This window comes from Tenrec ecaudatus, chromosome 1 (genome assembly GCF_050624435.1).
Source record: "Tenrec ecaudatus isolate mTenEca1 chromosome 1, mTenEca1.hap1, whole genome shotgun sequence".
Taxonomy (NCBI): Eukaryota; Metazoa; Chordata; class Mammalia; order Afrosoricida; family Tenrecidae; genus Tenrec; species Tenrec ecaudatus.
Window position 1 is genome coordinate 144961647 of NC_134530.1, and position 22401 is coordinate 144984047.

General features: G+C 54.0%; 1 pseudogene; it reads left to right on the top strand.

Annotated features, from left to right (window-relative positions):
• The first annotated feature begins 203 nt into the window (after positions 1 to 203).
• LOC142437055 (N-glycosylase/DNA lyase-like) overlaps positions 204 to 22401 on the top strand; it is a 105193-nt pseudogene continuing 82995 nt past the window's right edge.

Here is a 22401-nt window from a genome sequence, read left to right on the forward strand (position 1 = left end):
TTACCAGAGGGCACCACAACTATGTACATACACTCAGCCATGCACTTCACATAGCCACACACATCTAGTCACATACAGCTATGGGCACACACACACACACACACACACAGACAGACAACACGTGAACAGTCACACATAGCTACACAAACACACAGCTTCTCTGGCTACAACACAGGCACATACACTCAGAACCACGTACCGACATGGCCTTGTGTGCCTTCTCGACCCACGACCACAGCCACCTGCGAGCACATGCCACACGTAAAACTCCTTGGGACCTGAACCCACGGAGACCCATGTACAAACACGTGGACACCCACCGCTGCCCTCCACAGACAAACTTGCAGCCCCAGAAACCACCCACGTGAGCAGGTGTTTTTGTTCCAGGGGTGCTCTGTCCCCCCTCTCAATCCCTGAACCCCCTCCCCCCCCCGAGTAGGAGAATGTTCTGTGACTTGGAGTACTTGGAAGAAGACAAGGAGGGCTGGCGGGGGCCCAACAAGCCTGCGGCACAGCTCCCCTCCTGTGTAGCGTGGCAGTGGGCACTGCGTGGGCAGCCTGTCTCTCTCCCTGCAGGGACAGCTCAAGGACACAGGCAGCTTTCTGAAGAGGCAGGCGAGGTGAGAAAGAGCTCCTGCAGGAAGCCCTGCAGCTGTGATGCTCGAAAGAGCCACAGGATCCTTCACCCCAGTGCAGAGAGGAGGGCTTGTGGTTTAAAGGCGATTTGATTTGGAGTCAGGGACAGCTCCCTCCCGGTGCTACTGGGGTGGGATGGGGGGGATCTGACTCTAGAAGTCAGCTGGGAGACTGGACTCCTGGACCTTTCCTTGAATCTCTGGGTTTTGTGCACGCTCAAAACTCACACAGCTTCCCTGTTGACCGGCCCTGGAGGGCGGAGCGGGTCTGTTTCTGAGGATATTAGGTGCAGGCTCTGGTCCAAGAGAGGGCTGGGGATTTCAGCGTAGCCTGAGTACCTTCCTGCGGGTGTTAGTTTCTAGAGACATTCCAACAAAGCACCACAAACGGGGGCTTAGCACAACAGGGATTTACCCTCTCATCCTTCTGGAGGTGAGCCCTCCGAATTGAAGGGTTGGCACTCTAGGGGAAGATCCTCCCTAGTCTTTTTCAGCTTCTGAGGGTGGCCGCCAGCTTGCCTTGGCTTGTTGCTGCAGTGTTCCAATCTCTCCTTTCATCTTCCCTCTGCACCTACCTCTCTGTGTCTCTCCTCCTCCTGTGATAGGTGGTACAGGGGGGTGGTCGCCCTCCCTGCTGCAGTCTGGCAGCCCCTGGCTGGAGCCAACCGGTCAACATGCCCTGCTGCTAAATGAGAGGTGGGTGACTTGACCCTGCTCAGAAGCAGCTACCAAGAAAGACCTGGCCAGCCACTTCTAAAGAACAGATCCACTGAAGGCACCAAGGAGCTCAGTGGTCACACACGGGGTCATCCCAATCTGGGATCCACTCGACAGCAACTGGGTCCCAGTATGACTTCAGGTCACCTTAATGATGTCTACATAGACTCTGTTTCCAGAGGAAGGCACATCCGCTGGTACTGAGTTAGGGCTTGGACATGTTTTAGAGGACACAGTTCAATGCATGGCACTCCTGTGCATGGTGGCAGCTGTGGAGGGTGGGGGTGGGGGGCGGGTTCCTCTGGTTCCTGCACCTTAGTGGCACCTCTTCTGCTTGAGTCTCTCATGGAATCACCCTTTGGGCTCTGGGAAGTAGAGGGCTCAGCGTGGGCTTGGGCTGGCTTGCTGCACCAGCTACACCCATGCAGAATCTTGGAAAGGTGCTGGAGCCAGGGGTGGGCAGTGAGGCACACCTCTCTCCTCCCTCCAATCTCATCCTCACACTTTATTATGCTGCTGTCTCTGGGGACAGGTCAGAGGCCCAAACAGCCTCCCTGTCCACTGTGGGTGTGAAGTGAGGAGAGGCACAGAAGTGTTCTGATTCTGCATGCCCCCCGCTGCTGTCATCCCTTACAAAGGCAGGTTTGTGTATAGGCATTACCAGGAATCCAAGTGTGGATGGTTTTGGATATGATCGTGAAACATCAGGGACAGCCATGCCCTCGGCCACCAATTTCCATGAAACCGACTTGTTAGCTGGAATGTGGAGTATGTGAAGGCAGATAACATGGCTCAAGCTTTGCTTTTGCCGCTTACTAACTGTTTAGCGAGGAGCCCTGGTAGCGTAGTGGGCTATACGTTGGGTGGCTAACTGCCAGGTCAGCAGTTTGAAACTGCTGGCTGCTCCATTGGCGAAAGACGAGGCTTTCTCCTCCCACGAGGATACAGAACTGGAAAGGCGCAGGGGCTGCCTTCCCCGTCCCATAGGTCGTGCTGCGTTGGCATCGACTGGAGCTGCGGGGGAGTCCGTGCCACTTCCCAGGCTTCAGCTCCTCCACCATGAGAGTGGAGATTAAAGACATCTGCCCTGCCCACCCAGCCCCAGGCCGTGGATCAGGAGCTTAGTCCTCAAGTGTGAGATGAGCGTGTCCCTGTGTGATAACAGATGTCAGGGGCTTAGAGAAACAGATGGATCAGAGACTCATCCCCCATCCCTCCTCCGGCCCTGGTCCACCTGAGGAAGATCGGAGCGAGCAGGCTGTGAGCTGTGTGCACAGTCACCACCACCCGCCTCTTCTCTCTTCCACTGCCAGCCTGCTCCCACCCCACCTTTTCCCTGAGCTGCTGTTCCCCATGTGGTCCCCAGGGTGGGTCCTCACGCCCTGCTGAAGGACCCAGTGGGTCCGTCCCCATGCTGATCACGACTCACACCCTCCTCAACCTCTGAGATGAAGTCCTCACCCACCTACCCACACCCACGCATTGCCACTTTGTGAACTGCTCTGATCTTGTTGCCTGTGCAGCCCTGCCCACGTCTATACCCATCTCTATCTTTGACCCCAAGTCTTTCTGGAGCCCCTGTCTGCACGGAGGTGACATGTCCTTCCGGACAGGCAGAGTCTGGTGAGGGTGCTTATCTCCACCTCCGGCACCATTGCTGTGGCTTTGCCCGCTCAGCTCCTCCCACCCGGGAGCTCCCAGCACCCCCTGGTCATCGCTGGGTCTCCCTCCCAGCCCCTCTTCCAGCGGGTTTGGCCCTGCTCAGAGAGGACCCTCAGCTCCTTTGTGGGACTGCTTACAGCAAACAGTTTCCACTGTTTCCTAATGCCCTTCTCTGCTGGGTTTCAGCTTCCTAAACAATCCTCCGTGGGACACTGCAGACCGCTGGCCACTTCTGGTTGTTGGAATTCAGTCCTGCTCACGTTACACCGCAGTCTTGTATCCAATATAACCTCTTCGCCAGTACAGGCTGCACCAGTCCGTGACTTGAGGCCTGGACTGGAGGGGCACATGGCTCTCTCTTTGCACGTCTCCCCTCTGGAGGAAGAGGGGACAGGGAGGTAGCTGGTGGAGGGGGCCAGGCTGTAGCCAGCAGCCCACACCTTGGTGGCTGTCACTGTCCCCAGTGCCTTCAGTGTGGGTGTGTCCCCACCTACCTCCCCCGCCCCTCTCAGGAGGCTCCCATCCCGAGCAGCAATCTCAGACTATGGAACTATTGAGGGATTGGACCACGTCTTCCTGCCGGACTTCGTCCCCTCCACCTCTGCTGTAGGCCGGACTCTGTGGGCTCTCGGTGGCCACTCTGGACTCGACGGGAGGGACTCGCTGGGCCCTGGCTTGCCTGACCGTCGCTGTTCTTCGCCTGCAGGCAGTCCAGGGCCAAGGAAGCCAGGGTGCTGGCTAAGAGCAGCTGCGGAGCTGCCAAAGGGCATCCTCTCCCGTTGGCAGGTACCCCTGGATCCTTAGTTAGCTTCTTGGAAGCACCTCCCCATCCAAGAGCCACTCCTGGCGATGCTTTTACTTCCGCTCGGTTCTCAAGTGGGAGATTCCAAGGTCAATGGACAGCCTTCATCCCCGACCAGTCCCTGGGTGGGGCCCACGAAGACTCGCCGGGCTGCTCAGCTGAACGGTGGGGCGTGTGAGTCCACCCAGAAAGAAAGGTCTGGCGATCTCACTGGGAAGCGAGCCCCTGGAACCCCAGTGGAGCACAGGCTCGCTCAGACACCCCAGTGCCACCGGCAGGAGTCTGAAGCCGCTCCACAGTGTGGGTGCCGGGGCTACCGAGCCCTAACGCCCTCCCTGTCCCTTCCAGACCCCAGCTCACAGCGACCCTGTGCACAACGAACGAAGCCCCGAGCAGCCTCGTAGCATCCTCGCGATGGAGGAGAAGACACTCCCTCCTCCCCGGAGGTTCTTCCCCTCTCTCCTCCCTCTCCACGCACCATGTGCCCCTCATCTACACTGAAGGACGCAGCCCCGGGAGCTTCACAGAACACCGGGAGCCCACTTCCCTCACCTCCTCTTCTCCTGGTGGCTAGGCCCTGTGGAGCTGGGTCCCGGTGCCATGCACGTGGGCAACGCCAGGCATAGAAAGCAGCGCCGCGGGGCCCAGCCCTTCACGGGGGTGCGGTCCCTTCAGCACAGCATCCGACGCTCCTCTGTGGTTGCACACGGGGTTTCCACTGGTGGCTTTATGGCCATGCGTAGGGCTGCTAGCCACAAGGTCAGCAGCTGGGAACCGTGGCTGCTCCCTGGGAGAGAGCTGAGGCTTTCCACTGCTGTCAAGAGTCCCAGTCTGGGAACTCCTCAGGGGAAATCCTAGCCTGTCCAGTGGAGTCGAACCTACCCGATGGCAGTGCATTTGCGGTTTGATTTTCACTGGCTACTCTCCCGTAGATCGCCAGGCCTTTCTTCCTAGTCTGTGGGAATCTGAAAGCTCCACTGAAACCCGTCCATCAAAGGTGGCATTTGAGCTATTGGCGGGACAGTTTCCAGCGTCAGAGCGACACGCAAGCATCACAGACCAGCAAGGCCATGGTCTTGTTGTGGTAGATACTTGTAGTAGCAAGTCTATGGTCAGGAGGACAAGTTGATAGGCGGGTGCAGCCTCCCTTCCCAGTCAGTCTTTACAATTCTGCTTCAAAGCCTACCTCCTCTGAGCAGCCTTCCTGGCTCCCACTCCCGTCAGGTAGAGCTCGCTCTGTGAGCTCCCTCAGAGGCATCGTAGCTCTGTAATGCCCGCATTCGTCTCTGGGCTTCGTCTCTGGGCTGAATGCCTGCATTCGTCTCTGGGCTCTTTTCTGTAGCTCGTCATGCGCTTGGCTTGTGGGCCAGCAGAAAGCGGGCGGATGAGAAGAAGGGACCACACCAACCCTACCAAGTCCCTAGAGGTGCTTACCGGAGAAATGCATTCATCTCTTTGCCTTCAGCCCATTGGCTTATTCGTCCATCACATTTCAAGACACGGCCACTAGGGTTGGGTTGTCTAGCTTCTTAATCTTGTGCCATGGTTGAAGCTCGGCCTGGGGATTTATCGCCGTAGGCCCTAGAACAGGTCATCTAAACTCTCTGTGTCTGGATCCCATCATCTGTGAAGCAGGGTTCACAGTAGTATTTGCAGAGAGATTTGGGGGGAGCAGTTATATCCTTGCCCCACCCCATATCTACTAAGCTGCCTTGCACAGAGAAGACCCCGTGTGTGTGTGTTGTTGTTGAATAATTCATTGTAGGATACACAAAGGCCCGAGTGAATGGCATGAAGCACTTATGGTGGAATTTCAGGCATCTGCCATGGGCGTGAGCAGGGGCAGTGGAAGCTGCCCACGTGTCTGACAATAGACCACAGAGGGCACTGTCTATTCATCTGGTTTAAAGCCCAGCACTGCTTCTGGGTTCTAGGCCTATTCTGGTCTGTTCTTCTGTTGGCCCATATGTGGGGTGTTGAGCAGAGAACAGATAGTGGGACTCTGGGGACTCCTTAAACCCCAAAATGGTTCCAGAATGTCTGGAGCAGAAATGGGCATCGTGGCTGGAGACTTAGGGCAGTTGTGTTTTCTTCCAGTGGAAAGACAAGGCCAAGCCTTGGGTGGGGGACTGAGATGGTGTCCTTAGAAGGCTCCCAGGAGAATGAGCTAGATATGTGGCCATCTGGATAGTGGTGCCCCCCCAGGAGCAAGTTGGAAGACAAGCCACGAGGAGCCACTGATGCTTGCTGCCATCCATGCAGTTGCACTGACCCAGAATGCTTTAGGAATTCCAAGAGAGCGACACATAGGATCCTTAGATACGGGAAGGTCTGGATGCAAAGGTGGGAGTGTGGGCCAGAAGGATTAAAAAACAAACAAACAAACAAACCCAAACAGGTCCAGACTCACCAGCAGGAGCAAGGGAGCAGAAGGTGCTTCTTCTTCAGCTCAGGTGAACTGGGGGTGCTCTGAGTGGTCAGCTCCCCAAGGTGGAGGGCCCCATTGATCTCGGGGCAGCTGGGAGGACTGGCAGGAAGCAGCCTGCCCACTGATGCCTGTGAGCCTGAAATCCGATCCTTTGGTGAAACAGGATCGTCCTGTTCTCTGTCTCAGGAGGATGCTCAGTCAGGGTTGGTGGGCAAGGTGCAGGGGGGCAGGGTGCCAGGGGCAACTTGGCAGAGTAAGCTAGTGGCAGAAGGTACACAGATCAGACACTGGCAGGACTGGTAGGACCTAGAGGTTGAATTAGCTGCCGACTCAGAAGCTGTTTCCTTAAAGCCAGGGGTCACACAAGGGTGGAAGCCGTGGGAGTTCATATCTCCCCCCCACCCCCGGGGTCTCCCATGGAATACCATGTCCTTAGAGGGATGACCAATTCAGCCATCATTATACTGGGCACCTCAGTGGCTGATGCCTGGCATGACGGATCGTCTAATGGGGCCCTTGGGCTTCACTGAGTCCCTTTCCCACGTGCCTGTGGGAGGGACCGCATCAGGGGGGTTACCCAAAAAGCAAGGTCAGCGTGGGCTCCCTTGTGCTTACTTCCTACTCTGTAGTGAACAACTTCACATGGATGAGTAAGTAAGTACAGGTATACCTGTCAAAAACCAGAAGACCCAAACTCACTGCCATTGAGCTGATGCCAACCGAGAGCAATCCTGCAGGCCAGGGTGGAACTGCCCCTGAGCTGCCCGAGACCACAACTCTTGATGGGAATGGAAAGCCCCATCTTTCTCCTGTGGATTGACTGGTGGTTTCAAACCGCTGAGCTTGCCGTTCACAGCACAAAGCATAACCACTACCCCACCAGGCTCCTTCTCTCTCAGGGATCGGACCCTTGGAAAAGCGGCTTTCATTCTGTAGGGAGGTGCTGTGGAGTCGGGGAGAGGGACATGGCAGTCCTAGCTAGAAACAGAACCCTTCTTGTGGTTAAAAATAAAATAAAAGAAAATTTAAAATTGTTTGCTCTAGATTCATAAGTAAATACACGTAAGACTGAGCTTACTTTGCTTATTGGATAATCTGACACTGGACCAGAGCAAGGGGTGCCGCTGGGGACCTCATTCAGCCCCATGGCTCCTGGGTGACAGATCCTGGCCTGATGTAGGGTTCTTTCTCTAACTCCACCCAGGCCCCTCTCCCCTCTTGTGGTGTCTAAACAGTGGGTGGTTTGAACCATGAGTGAGAAGCGCTGTCATCTGTTCTCAGAGACCCCTAGGGGGCAGTTCTTTTCTGCCTTGTGGGGTTGTTATGAGCCAGAGTCTGCAGGCAACAGCCAGGAGAAACCCCGCAGTGGAGTCAACGTGCCCCAGGGATGGCAGACTTCCTGTTGAGTCCTAGGTCTGAACTGATCAGACAACTCCTTGCCTAGTAACCCTGAGCAAATCGCCGCATCTCTCTGAGCCTCGGTTTCCTCCTCTGTAAAGCGGTCTTGAGAACAATTCACCGCACGTTGCTCACCGCACTGTGGTGAAGTGTAACTGGATCACTTCTACTTACCCACCTAGAACATTGCCCAGAGTGAACACACTCGGCAAGTGCAGCTGCTGTCTCCTTGAGCCAAGATGACCATAGGTGCTCTGCCCACCTGCAGGAAGGAACCCCATTAGGGTCTGGGCAGGAGCGGCTTAGTGAACCACCGAGAAGAAGAGATGGTGGGCTGAATGTTGCGCTAAGAATGAGGGAGGTTGCCCTTGACATCCACTGGCTTCAGGTCAGGCCTGTCCACAGCTGACGAGCTTCCTGACCCTGCCGTGCACCCCTCCACCCCTGCTTCGGCATCACCTCCGGGGTCACTCCCCATCTGTAGTGACATTGAACTGTGCACCCCCCCAAAAAAAAACCCAAACCAAAACTCTGTTGCAAATTTTGACCCCACCAAGGGTGGGTTTCATGTCCATCTCTTTCGAGATCCACACGGAGCCCAGGAAGCAGGCAAGCCGAGATGGGGGCACTGGACGCGATGGGGCCCAATCCCTGAGGAACAGCAGCCCCTGAGGACAGGAGGGGGGCCGTCCTTGAGCGCCCACAGAGAGAGACTTCCCGGAGAGTCAGCCTTGACTCAGGCCCCCAGCCTCCTAAGTTGTGAGAAAATGAATTTGTTGGTCAAAAATACTTGCGGTCTTTCTGTGATGGCAGCGCTAGGTAACTATGGTCGGCGTCGCCTGCAGGCACTGGCCAACCCTTAGCTCTCCTACTGCTGCTGAGTTGATTTTGCCTTCTCAGTCCGACTCCCTGCCCTCAGCACTCCCCTGGCAATGAAAACCTCGTGTGCCAGAGTCACAATCCAGGACACTGTCTTTGTTTGCCGCCCCCTCCCCTACCCCTTGAGGGTTGCTGCCCTGAGTCTCACCTGACTCAAAGGCAGACCATTCCGGCAGCCCCTAGGGAGCGGTATCACCCACTTGGGGAAGCACTCACCTGGAGGGTGGGGCTGGGGGTGTGTGTGGTGGCACCACGGAGCCCTGTGGCCGCCCTACCCCTTCCTGGAGCTAAGATCAGAGTCCTGGCATTAAGTGTTTGTGGCCCACCAGGAACAACCTGTCCCCTCCACCCTCCACAGCTCCACTTCTTGGAACAAGCAGCAGGGTCAACACAAAGACCTTTCTCATCAAGAGCTAATGAGCCCCTCAATAAAGCATGCCCTTTCTGTTCCACTCGGCCACAGCCTTCCTGGTTCCCTTGGCCTTTCTCTGCCTCTCCCTTTCCTCTGCGACACTGGATTGTTGTGGCTTCCCCCTCTGGTCTATTGTCCTGTCCTGAGGGTGGTGGACAACTGATCGGCGTCTCCAAGGGCAAGTTCCCAGAACGCCTGGCATTCGTCCTGTGCCAGAGAGGACACACAGGACACCTGGGCCTGTCATGAGGCGGAGGCTGCTCCAGCTGTGCTCAGGCCAGCCCCTTCTCTTAGGACCAATACTGGGGTCCCACGCATCCATTGGAGGGGAAGCCTATAGGGGTTAAGAGCAGTGGATCTCAGGAGATGGCAGGAGGAGCTGGGGAGTGGGTTGAGAGTCACTCTGCCCTTGATTCTGCTGAGTTAGTTAGAACTGATCAGATGAGTCATCTTAAGGTTATCCAGCCATCTTAGACATGGCCAAGCCAGGTCCAGGAGGAAAGGTCAATCCTGGGTTAAACGGATCAGACCAACCAGCATCTCTGTGTTTGAAGACCCACAACATCTTTGGTTCCCATTACGACGGGCATACGGAGTGATGGCTGTCTTATATTCTTTGCACTGATATAAGAAAAAGTACCATCAATGGGCGACTTCAAAGAAGAGGAATTTATTTTCTCACAGTTCGGAAGGCTAAAAGCCTAAAGCAGGGTCTCAGCCTGTGAGTTCCTCCGTGAGCTTCCCCCCTCGTTTCTGGTCTCTGTTAGTGATCCTGGGTGTTTTTTTGCTGTGGCACCTGCCTTCCTTTCTCAATCTATTTTGTTCTTTTAATAAGACACCCCTCAGAAGGGATTGGGGTTAGGACCCACCTTCATTTGGGATGGCACCATTAGCAAGAAGAAAGAAAATCCCTGTGTTCAAAGGGTCATGGTTAGAAGTTCAGGGGGGTTTGAGTTATCAAGTGCTGCTACCACAGAAATACCACACACATCAAAGACTTTAGTAACCAGAAACTTACTCTCTCACTGTTTGGGAGGCCGGACATCTGAATTTAGGGTGCCAGCTCTAGAGGAGGCTTTCTCTCCCTTTGGGCTCAGTGGGAAGGTCCTCGTCTCCTTCCAGCAGTCCCGGGCTCAGCATTCCTTGGAGATCTCGAGAGGACTTTGTAACCAAGCTCCTCCGGGTCTGGGAGGTTCTCAGCACAGAGACCTAGTTCTAAGGGCTCCACTCTGCTCCTAACTCCCCCTTCTTGGTGGTAGTAGGTCCCTCTGATCTCTACCCTCCTTTCTCCTTTCATCTCTTGTCAGATAAAAGGTGTTTCAGGAGACCCCCCCCCCCCCCCGGGGAGCCCTGGCCCTCTTACATTGGATCAGGGCTGTGAAAGGAATGAGGCTACTACAGTCCATCATGCCTTACAACTGATGGGCCTATCACCCCAGATCACATCATGGGGCATCGCTCCATAACTGCCACACCACATGTTACATATTACATATGGCATGCGGTAGTTAGATGATCTTACGTCAATTTGCAGTTTTATGAAAATGTAGGGGTGGAGTGTCACAGTTACATAATCTCCTGTCAACTTGAGCGAAGGGGTGGATTCCAGGCTGCCAATCAGGTCATAGCCAATCATGTCTCTTTGTGGGCCATCTCCTGAGGATTCTGGGAACTCCTATCTTCCTCCCTGGAGGCGGGACACACACTCTCTCTGTTTTGCCTTCTTGCTGACAAGCCACACGGAGCTACACTGATGCAGCCAGAGGCCTGGAGCTGGAGGAGCCACGCGGAGACCCACACCACCACTGAGATGCTTCCCCTGCTACTGGATCCACAGGACTTTCCACCCACTGGCCTGTGATCTCCCTGCACTCTGCATCATTGCGTGTGCAGTGTGGGACTGAAGAGGAATTTATAGACTGGTATCAGACATATGGGCTAATATCAGATTTATGGACTTGCTCTGGACTGGGCTGGAATGTTTTCTCAATATTCAATGGCTCTTGTATATAAGGCCCTTGCTTATACACATATGAGTGTCTCTGGATTTGTTTCTCTAGTCAACACAGACTAACACATGGAGTCAAACCTACCAATCTGGTCACAGCTTGATGCTGCTTTCTTGGGGATGTGGTCTTCTCATAAGAAGAAACTGGAAACTTCCCTCTCTCTCCCTTGATCTTCACCTCCATCTTTGCTAGGCTCTGTGTCTGCCTCCAGGGCAGCCTCATGCGGGTGTCTGACTCCAAGAGCTGTCGGCGCCCAGCCATGTTTCTTCTGACCTTGGTTGACCGGCACCCTGTGACCTTTCCCATCACCTTTCTGTGTCATCAGCCTGCAGCCATGGGAGTCTGACGAGGGTCCTGGCCAGCATCAGTCTTGTGGATCGGAGTTGCATCAGGCTGGGATGCCCTCTTGAGAAAAGATTATTTCTTGATGTAAAGCTCTTTCTTGTACATAGAGGAGCATCACTGGATTTGTTTCTCTAGACCCCCCTGCCTAACACATCACATCATACTAAACTCCCAAACGAGAGGATTGTGGCCCAGTCAAGGTAGCACACATTTGGGGAGGGGAGTAGACAATTCAATCCATGACAAAAGATTAGGACTTCCACACTTTGTTGGGGAAGAAATAATTCCATCTGCAACAGATGCGGTGGTGGCCCTGCTGAACACATGCTTTAAACAAAACCTGGCAGGACCCACTTTTAGACATCATGGTGGCACAGCAGTTAAAGCACTGGGCTGCTTACTGAGTGACTGAGAGCAAGTGAGAGCAAGCTAGAGAGAGAAGACCTGGCTCCCATGGTCAGATAGGGCTGCGATGTCCAAGAATTGACTCCCAAGCATAGGACACCAGTAACACCCCTTTAAACATAGCCCTATTAAATAGAGGAAAGGACTAGGAGGCAAAGAAAATTTATTGAAGTCTAAATACAGACATGTAATATGTAAATATATTTATATATGAGGATAGGAAAATAGATCTATGTACATATACTTATATGTTAAGTATTAAGGTAGCAGACAGATATTGGGCCTCTACCCAAGTCCTCCCTCAACACAAGAACACTTTGTTCTAATAACCTGGCATTCTGTGATGCTCACCTTCCTGACACAATCGCTGAAGACAAAATGGGTGCATAAGGAAATGTAGTGAAGAAAGCTGAGGGTGCCCGGCTATCAAAATACATAGCATCTGGGGTCTTAAAGGCTTGAAGATAAACAAGCGGCCATCTAGCTGAGAAGCAGCAAAGTCCACACACCAGCCTATGTGATTATGAGGTGTCGATTAGATCAGGTATCGGGCATCAAAGGTCCAGAACAAAAAAATCATATCATTGTGAATGAGGGAGAGTACGGAGTGGAGCCCTAAAGTCCACTTGTAGACAACTGGACATCCCCTTACAGAAGAGTCGCAAGGAAGAGACCAGTCAGTCAGGGTGCAGTATAACACTGATAAAACATACAACTTTCCTCTAGCTCTTTAATGCTTCCTCCCCTCCACTGTCATGACCCCAATTCTACTTTACAAATCCTACTAGACAAGAGCATATGCACGGATACAGATAAGAGCTGGAAACACAGGGAATCCAGGACAGATAAATCCCTCATGTCCAGTATTGACACTAGCAATACCAGGAGGGTAAAGGGTAAGGTGGGGGGAGAAAGAGGGAACCGATCACAATGATCTACATATATCTCCCTCCCAGGGGCCAGACAACAGAAAAGTGGATGAAGAGAGACATTGGTCAGTGTAAGATGTAAAAAAATGTAAATTATCAAGGGTTCATGAGGAAGGGAGGGTGGTAGAGGGCTCAAGTAGAAAGAAAATGTTTTGAGAATGATGATGGCAACTTATGTACAAATGTGCTTGACACAATGGATGTGTGTATGGATTGTGATAAGAGCTGTAGGAGCCCCAATAAAGTGATTTTTAAAAAATATAGCCTTATTTGGCTATCATTCATATATGTAAGCTGTGCATGTTAGAAGAGTACACTTTGATACATTTTGACCTAGATCTATACCTGTGAGACCACCCCAACATCCTCAAGTCCTCCCCCTCTCCCTGTCCCCATTGCCTCCCTCCTCGCTCCCTCTTCCGTCCCCAGCTCACGACGGAGCCACTTCTGTCCAGACAGATCAGCTGGAGTCCCTAGCGCCCTGTGCAGGTGGACTCACATAGCACGTACCCTTCCCGCCCGACTCGGCACGGTCCTTTGCAGGCGCCTCCATGGTGTCGCGCATGTCCATACAAATTCACCCCCTTTTGGGTGGCTCGGTGGCCTATTAAATGGATATAATATACATGGTTTGTACTTTTCATGGTTGATGGACACTCGTGTCCTTTCCAGTTCGGGGCACAGCGAATGAAGCTGCTGTGAACCTCCGTGCACTAGCCTTTGTGTGGACGTTTGCTGTCCTTTCCTTTGGGCGAGCATCCAAGGTGGAATGGCTCCTCCCCGTTCAACAGAGCCAAATGCCACCCCTGTAAGCAATTATAGATTGCGGAGTCTCCGGAATCTCCCCCAAATGATGCTTTTGAGGTCTGGGGAAGGCTGTGTTTTTTTCTTAGGGAGGAAATCAGGTGGACTTGCACAGGTGCCCGAGGACAAACAGACCAGCTTGGAGTGGGGCTGGGGAAGGGGAAGAGTGAGGTGTGGAGAGGGGAGCCCTTCCTTTCTAAATCGCACAGCTAAAACATTATTATCGTTTGACCTAGTAGGATGTAATCTTGGACAACCTCACCTCTGAGGTGTAGCAGCGACGACCTCCTGGCTACCATAAGAGGCACAGCTTCGGCCGGAAGAAAGGCTTGCCCTGCTTCCTGACATCCAGAGGCTTACATGGACCTAGGAGAGCTTCCTACTACCAGGCTCCCGACACCAGGGCAGCTGAGCGGGTGGAGGTGGGTATCTGGCTGTGAATGAAAAGAGAGGCTCTCTCTACCCATCTGACGCACACAGCCTCCTGTCACACTGTGCCCACAGTTCTTCTTGACTCCAAGTAACCCGCTGTTTATCCTGCTCCAGTTCAGACCCAGCAGCAGACCTGGTGGGACCCACCTTTCATCTCCCCTGACCTGACGGGGGGCTCATTGTTCTTACCTCAGGCTCTGAGACGGGGCATCTCGAAACCGGACTCTTCGTCCCTGTGGGCGTATCAGCACCTCCAAAGATTTATCAGCTGTGATTTATTCAGCCTTGTGCCCTTGGTTAAGTTTTCCATCAAGTCACGAGCCAGCTATTGAGCACAAAAACTGTTCTCAGTGCTTACACTACAACATGAACACATATGAATGCCCCTTAAGGCACTTGGGAGTCCCTGGTGGGGCAAATGACTAATCCACTCTGCCAGTAATCAGGAGGCTAGAGGCTCACATCCACCCAGAGACATCTCGGAAGAAAGGTGCCCTTGACACCCTCTGGAACAAGCTTGTCTCTGACTTACACAAAGCCATGACGAGTTGGAGTCAACAGCAATTGAATTGTTCAGCTCAGGTACGACTGCTCCCCACTTCCTGTCATACAGCCTGCAGGGCCAACAAAGAGGCCAGACACTGATGGGGACACAGTTAATTCACCCTCAAAGCAACCAACCAACCAGGCAGTCAGCCAACCAACCAATCAACCAACCAGCCAGTCAGCCAACCAACAAACCAACAACCAACCAACCAGCCAGTCAGCCAACCGACCAACCAACAGACCAACCAACCAACCAGTTGCTACTGAGTCACATCTCATTCTGCAGTCATAAGTCTGACCCACGGAACTTAGATTCACCGGCTTCTGCAGCCACCAGCCTGTGGTCTTCCTGCCAATATTGGCTTCGTTGACTCTGCAGCTATGGGAGACAGGAGAAGCCTCCAGCTGAACAGCTGACCCACAGTCTTGGAACATGCCTACATTCGACCACTTCTACAACCACATGAGTCATTTTCTTCATATAAATGTCTCTCTATACCAGAGGTCCTCAAACTCTTTAAACACGGGGCCAGTTCACTGTCCCTCAGACCTGTTGGAGGGCCGGACTATAGATTAAAAAAAACAAAACCCAAAACTATGAACAAATTCCTATGCACACTACACATATCTTATTTTGAAGTAAAAAATGGGCAAAAACACCCGGCGGACTGGATAGATGTCCTCGGCAGCCGTGTGTGGTCCGCGGGCCATAGTTTGAGGACCCCTGCTCTATACGTTCATCTATCAGCATGACTGGGTTTGCTTCTCTAGAAAAACCCAGCCTGAGACACCAACCTTTCTTAGTTTCTCTTCCTGATGTGGCTTCTCTTCTCTACTCTCACAAGCACAGGAACATGCCATTCTTGTTGAAATAGTCAACGGAGAAGGAAATGCACATCGATTTGAGCCCTGTGTGCCAAGGTCATTGTGAGGAAAAGATGCAGAACCTGGCCACAAAAATGCACCGAACAACCAGAATCTCAACAGCACCAACATGTGTTGAGCAGTGGCTGTTTGCCAGCTGAAGGCCCAGTGCTTGGCAAGCATGAGCTCATCTACCCTCACAAGTGGTTCTTGTAGGGAGCCAATGCGTCCATTTCAGCAGAGAGGGCGAGAGTAGAAAGGACCTAGGGGCTTTCTTGCCTGTAATCTCTATGGAAGCAGACCGCCAAGGCTGCTGCTGGTTGGTGCCAACCACCATCCTTTGGTGAGCAGCCGAGTGCCTCCTCACTATATGTCCCGGGTTTGGACAGCTGCCGTCGTGGGTCCTCCTGGTCCCTCCGCTTCCCAGGGGCACAGGACGAGTCACCAAGGAGCTTGCTCAAGGTCCCATTGCTCCCGAGGTGGCAGGGCGGGCATGCGGATCTTGACTTTCACTCGCAGCCTCTGGGCTAAAGGTGTGTGCTGTGTGCAGGGCCACAGGTGGAGGTGGTCTGCATGTGAGGGGGACCTCCAGTGCCCGAGGAGGATGGCATTGGGGTGAAAGGGCATGTTCTAGGCGGAGAAAAAGAAGGTTTTGGGTGCAGGGATGGAAGGCCAGAAGAGGGTAAGAGGGCCCGGAGACAACAGTCCTCTGGCCGGAGTGAAGCTGTGCAGGAGGATGGAGCTTCTAAATTGGGCGGTGTCCACACAGCCCACGGCAGGCTGAAGGGGTTTGGGATGCTCTGCTCACCTGGTGGCTTCCTCACCCTGCCAAACCAGGGAGGAAGGAGAGGGAGGTGCCGGGCACAGAACAGTGACGGTGCAAATCACCCTCAGCATTGCCAGCAGAGCCATTCCATCTATGGAGAGTGGACAGGAGGGACACTGTGTAGCTTGAATTATTGGTAGGGAAGGGGGGGGGCTCTGAGCCTGCCTGGTGGCTCCTTGCTGCAGTTCCAGCCACCTGTAACACACTGACTCTCCCCAGTCCTTCTCATGTGTGATCTGCACCCCTGACCAGTCACTCTGTCCCCACCACACCCTACCACCAAGATTCATGCCCCCTTCTCCCCAGCATGGAGGCAGAGAACACAGTCTAATGAGAACCTAATCTCCCTGCTCTCCACGCTGACCTCTGGATCTTTTACCACCAGCAGCCTAGAGGCAGAGTCAGGGGCCCCAGCCCCGACCTGACCACTTGGACACTGAGCCATGAAAACTGAGCTCCTCTATCACATCCTCGGGCCTATCAAGCTTCCGTCTGCACTTGCCCTTATGACCCTCTGGTTTCTAGGGCAAGAGGGTTAGCAGGACTGTGTATACCCCAGGGAGGTCCCATCTCCCCCCACCTGCATAGTTTATGTCGGGACTAGACTTGACAGGTGGAGGGCGAAAGAGGGGCAGCGGGAAGGCAGGGGCAGAGGGAGTCAAAGGGTGGAGGTGAATGGTAGCAATTTTCCGTGAGGTCAGGGAACACACCAGAGCACGTTGGAAGGACTCGGGGTCACATTTCTATTTCCACTGCCAAGGCCAGTGCCAGCCTGCTCCACCTGTCAGCTCCCCAAAGGAAGGCATTCTCATGCAAGTAGGTTCTCGTCATACCTGCATGTGACTTTGAAGCACCAGATGCTGCCCAGCACTGAGCTGGGTATTAGAGACAGTGATATGAAGGGGCAGGAGGTAAAATGTGTGTCGATCCCCCCCTGGAATGGGGTCCTATCGAGAGCCACCTTGTGGGATGCTGAGAGCACGGGACGGCTCATCTCTGGATGAGCACTGAGCTCTGAGCCTGCTGCCCAGCGGGTTAGCAGTAACAGTAGTGATGGAACTGGGAGAGAAACAGGGGCATCAGAGAAATGTTTACTGCCGGCTGGCTGAGCACCCGCTGGAGGGGAGGAGGGAGCTGAGAGGAAGTGGAGGGAGGAGGGAGGATTTCATCCCAGGAAACGCCTGTGCTGCGTCTTCCAGGAGACATGAGACCTCCCCAAAGCGGAGCCGAGGTCCTTTTGTGGAGTGTGAGCAGGGGTGTGAACAGGGCTGAGGGAGCCCGTGAAAAGGCCGGGTTCCCTGTGAGGACTTGCCTTATCTGGGGTCCCACCTCACCGTTCCATGGTTCCCCTTGGCACAGCAGGGCAGGGTGGCAAGCTGCTCTGGAGGCAGACAGGCTTGGGTTCATTTCTTAGCCTTTTTGAGTCTACCTGTTCACGTGTAAGAGGGGGGTTTGCTGTCGCCCTGTGATGCAAGTGTGAAATGAACCGACGTGGCCACAGGGTGGGGAGGATGGGCAGGTGGGGGATTTGCTTCTAGGAGCAAAGAAACTAATTCTCGGATTGGAGAGGTATCTGAAGAAGTCTGTCCCAGCCTCTACTCTACATAGGAAGCCCCTCCGTGGTATCATTACCAGACATCATGTCACCTCTTGGTGGCCCTGCCGGGCTTGGGCGAGGGTCACGGGACTCACAAACGTAACTGCAGTCAGATATCGTGTCCCATGCTGTGTGTCATGGGGCAAGAGAGGACGAAGAAAATAGAGAGTCTTGATCATGACAGTGATTCAAAGGGGCAGCATTCTGGACTCGGGAGAGACCTTGACAGTCACTGACCTGACCCCTGAATGTCACCCTCGTGGGAGGGTTGTGATTTGCCCAGGCGGCTGTTGGCAGCTCTCCCTGTTTCCCTAGGTGGGGCTCTTCCGTGACTGGCCACCCTTGGCTGAGCTGTCTCCAGCCTAGTGACATCACAGGGGAATCGACCAATCCCTGGAAGCTCCTGTCCCTGAGACCTAAGACTGTCCTCTGCTGTGTGTCAAGGCAAGCTCCTTTGCTGATCTGGACCCCTGGAGGTGTGGGAGGGCCCAGATGTGTCTGAGGGCCTGGTCAGGACAGTGCCTGTTAGAAGGGGCAGGCATGGGCACATGGACAGAGTTCAACCTCAAAGGGTGTGTGCAGCTCCAGCTAAGGGATCAGGGTTGGAGGCTGGGCCTAGGTCACTAGTTAGCTCCACAGGGCAGAGACCAGAGACCGCATGGATCATCTTGGCATTGGTGGAGCCCCCAGGCAGCCATGCAGAATCAGCATCGGGGCAGCTGGTCCTCATGTTAGGAGGGACGAGAGCAAGAACCAGCAATAGCCAAGCAGAGCTCCAAAGTGGAGGAGGCTTGGACCCCAGGAACCAGGCAAGGGTTAGCTGGCCTGGCCGAGGCTGCTGTGTGGCCAGGAGGTGAGAGAAATTGGAAGCACACAGGTCTGGGGCAGCCTGGAAGGGGAGGAGCAGACAGGGCTTCCTGACTCCAGCCCCCTGTGGTCTGGAGATCACCCTCACAGTGGTCTTAGGTCAGAGGTTTGACCTGGGAGTGCTGGAGGTCACTTGCCTGGGACTAGCTACTTGCTGGGTGACTGTGGGCAATCGCAGCAGCCACCGTGGGGGAAGGGAGACAGTGGTCGGTGTAAGATATGAAAAGCATAATAATTTATATTTATTAAGGGGTTATGAGGGTGGTGAAGGGAGGGAGAGAAAAAAGAGGAGCTGATAACAAGGGCTCAAATAGAAAGTAAATGTTTAGAAAATACTGATGGCAACATATGTACAAATGTTGCTTGATACAGTTGATGGATGGATTGTTATAAGAGCTGTAAGAACCCCCAATAAGGTGATCTTTTAATAAAATGAAATAAAAAGAAAGAAAAATGGATAGCTATAATAGCCCATTTGATCTGCTACAAGGAGCCTGCGTAGCACAATTGGTTTGTGATAGGTCATTAACCTAACGGTTGGCTGTTCAAAACTACCAAAGCACTCGATGGAAGAAAGGCCTGGCTAGCTGTTTCTAAGGATGACGGCCAAGTGCGTTTCTACGCGAGGTCTTGGGGGCTGACTCGGTGGCCAACAGCAACGTGCTCCTCTGGTTCTTTGTGGGCAAATGAGAGCTGCACACCCCCAGCCCTGAGGCGACAGGCTGCCCCAAGGCTCACTGTGCGCCTCTTCCATCCCTGGTGGTCTCTAGTTCCTCTGTGTGCCCCCTGCGGGTGGAGGACAGGGCTAGGCCCTTTTGTGCAGACAGAGGGATAGGATAGCCAAGGCTGAGGCCAGCCTGCGGGGTCCTGGCAGCCGGCGAGGTGGCTGCGGATGGAGCAGCCTTGTGATGGATGACACTGCCAGCCTCTGCCCATCTGGCAGCCCAGGTCGTTTGCATAAAAACAAAGACCGCAGCAGAGGCATGAAATATTGATGCCCAGACTTTCCAGAGCGGTGTCGTCTCATGCAGCGAGGCCCCGCTCCCGGCCCGTGGTACTGATGCCTTCTGCCTGTGGTTGGCAGTGCCTTCCAGGGATAAAGAGTCGCCCTGGCTGTGAGGGCCTCCGGGAGTCCTCGTGCCAGGTCTTAGTCTTGGGTTTCAGGAGATGCTGCCTTTAATCAAACGAGGTTGGGAGAAAAACACATTGGATCAGGTACTGAATGACTCATTCTCTGGTCTGAGGAAGGCAGAGGGGCGCTTCGCCCCCTCAGCAGGCCCAGACCTCCTCAATGCCCACCAACACCTGCTTCTGGCCAATTGGCAGTCTTACAAGAGTGACGGGGTTGACGTGGGCAAGGTGGGGAGGTGGAGGGACTAGTGAGGGGTAGGGGCTTGGGAGAGAGGCGCCCCCGCCGGAGGGAATTCCAAGCTGGGGAGGAGTTGATCATGGGGGGCCCATTCCCACCGGTTCCCAGAGAGGGCCCATTCGTGAGAAATGCTCGTTGGGGCCAACTCAGGCCCAGGGTTCTCAGTTCCCCCTTCTAACCCTGAAGTATCAGGCCAGGCTGGCGGATCGATCATTCCCTGTGGGAAAGGTGGGGGAAGGGCTGCTTTAGTCAGGTCGACAGCATTGGGGGTCCCCAGTGACACCGTGACCACGGTGCTCAGGGACTAATGGACAGGTGGAGGGTTTGTGGAAGAAAAGATCTGCTTCCGTCAAGATGAAAACAAAAAGCGAAACCCACCGCCCTGCTGCCCATTCTGAGGTGCAGTGATGCTATAGGTCAGTCGGACTGCCCGGGGCTCTGTACAGAAGCAGGACCACTGCCCTGGCTTTCTCCCAGGAAGCAGCTGGGGGGTGTTGACTGCCAACCTTTGGGATAACTGCCAAGAGTGCAGCCGCTGTGCCTCCCGGGTTCTAGTTCATCAAGATGACGCCCCAGGACACCCTCTGGGCGGCACTCTGTCCTGCAGGCTCACGAAGAGTGGCCACCACCTCAGGGGGCGAGGGCCAGGGCCGTTCACGCCAGTTTGGGTTCTCTCAGGAGGTGGAGAAGGGGACATGCACTCAGCTGGGTCCCCGCAGATGCTCCCTTCTGGCCCAGACCCCTCTAGCTCCATCTGCCAATGGCTCCTGAACATTCAGCCTCAGCCAGATTCCTGCCGCCAGAGCAGACCAGTCCTAATCGGGCTCTCTGTGTGAGCTCCTGCAGGCCGGGGGCCAAGGCTTCGTCACCCTGTACCTTCCACTCCTGGCACACAGGAAGCACCTGGCAACTGTTGGATGATGTGAGCAGGATCTGGGGGTGGGGGTGGGGGCAGGACCAGGGCTGCCCAATAGGATGAGGGGAGCCCGTTGACTCGGTTGGAGACGTTGGGCAGGAGTGGTCTGCTCCCAGGCCCATCCTCCCAGCAGTGGTTAGCTGGAAAGAATGCTTGCGCTCTCACTCCAGACAGGGCCCCACCTTCCCATCAGAAACAGCACAGGCTGTTTTGGGGACTGTTTATTTATTTATTTTATTTTCCTAATTCATTCTCCTCCTCTTTGGAAAGAATGCCCAATAGGGTGCTTGTGAAAAACAGAAGCGTACAAAGAAAACAACACCAGCGTTTCTCCGGAGCTGAATCACTTCCTCACAAATATTCTTATTTTAAATGCGGCTGAGTTGGCTGGGATTGGGGTTGGAGGAGGACTCCCTGCCCCCCCATCCTGGGAGTCAGTGATGCCGCCTCGCACTCACCTGCCCACTCCCTGGTTCACGGAGCAGATCTCGGGCGCCTGGATTTCCCAGGCTGAGGAGGCTCGCAAAGATGCTGTTTTAGGATTGTTAGACTTACCTGTTCTGAGTGGTCAGGGCAAGGCCTTTGGTAATGGGCTTGGAAGTCTGATCAGGACCAGGACCTGGCTTGCCCCCTCCACCCCTGACCACATACTCATTCCATCTGAAGTGTGGGAGAGAGAGAATGGCCACTGAGAAGGGTGCCCTGAGCCCTAGGGAAGACACTGTAGCACCTTCCCTGAGTCCAGAGACTTGGCAGGCTCACACGGCAATACAGACATTGCCCCAAATGTTTTACAGATAGTAACTTATTTAATCCCCCACAACAACCCTCCATTCATTTAGTCAACACGGTTGTTTTTTGTTGTTGTTTGTTGTTTACCATTTCCAAGTATCTTAAGAAACTTGGGATCATCCTTGGCACTTCTCCCTGCCCTGTCCTCGATTCCAATTAATCAGCCATTTCTTTCATTCCTACCTCTTCAGCTTCCTTCCTTCCCTGCTGGCTCCCACTGACCCTTTGAAGAGCCTCTTACTGAGTCTTCTGCATCTGCATTCCCCCCTTTTCATCTCTCTTCTACCCAGCCTCCCTAGTGATTGTTCCAGTATGCAAATCAGAACTGTCACCCTCCTCCCCCCACCCCCCACCAGCCCCATTCCCCTTCAGAACTCCTCAATGACTCACCATCTGCTACAGTGCAGAACTGAACTGCTTTCTTGGTTGATGTAGTTTGGTGTCCCCAGGTAATGGTTCTCCTTTCTTCCTAGAGAAAGTGAATTTCATTTTCAATTGGCTAGGCATGAGGTTGCAAGAACAAAGACCAATCCCCCCAGCCCTCCTTGCAACTTAAGAGGATTATATGTGGGGTGTGGAGGGGGGCCCACTTTTTAAGGGCCACCACACAGCACTCTCCACTGTCTTCTTTAGAATCCCCTTGCCATCTCTGTGACCTGAATCAAATGCCCCTGGAAACCCCATGGAGCACACGGGCTCCTAGTTAGAACTGACTTGACAGCAACTGGTTTGTCCTGGATTCAAAGCTCGGCAGTTTGAATGCACTC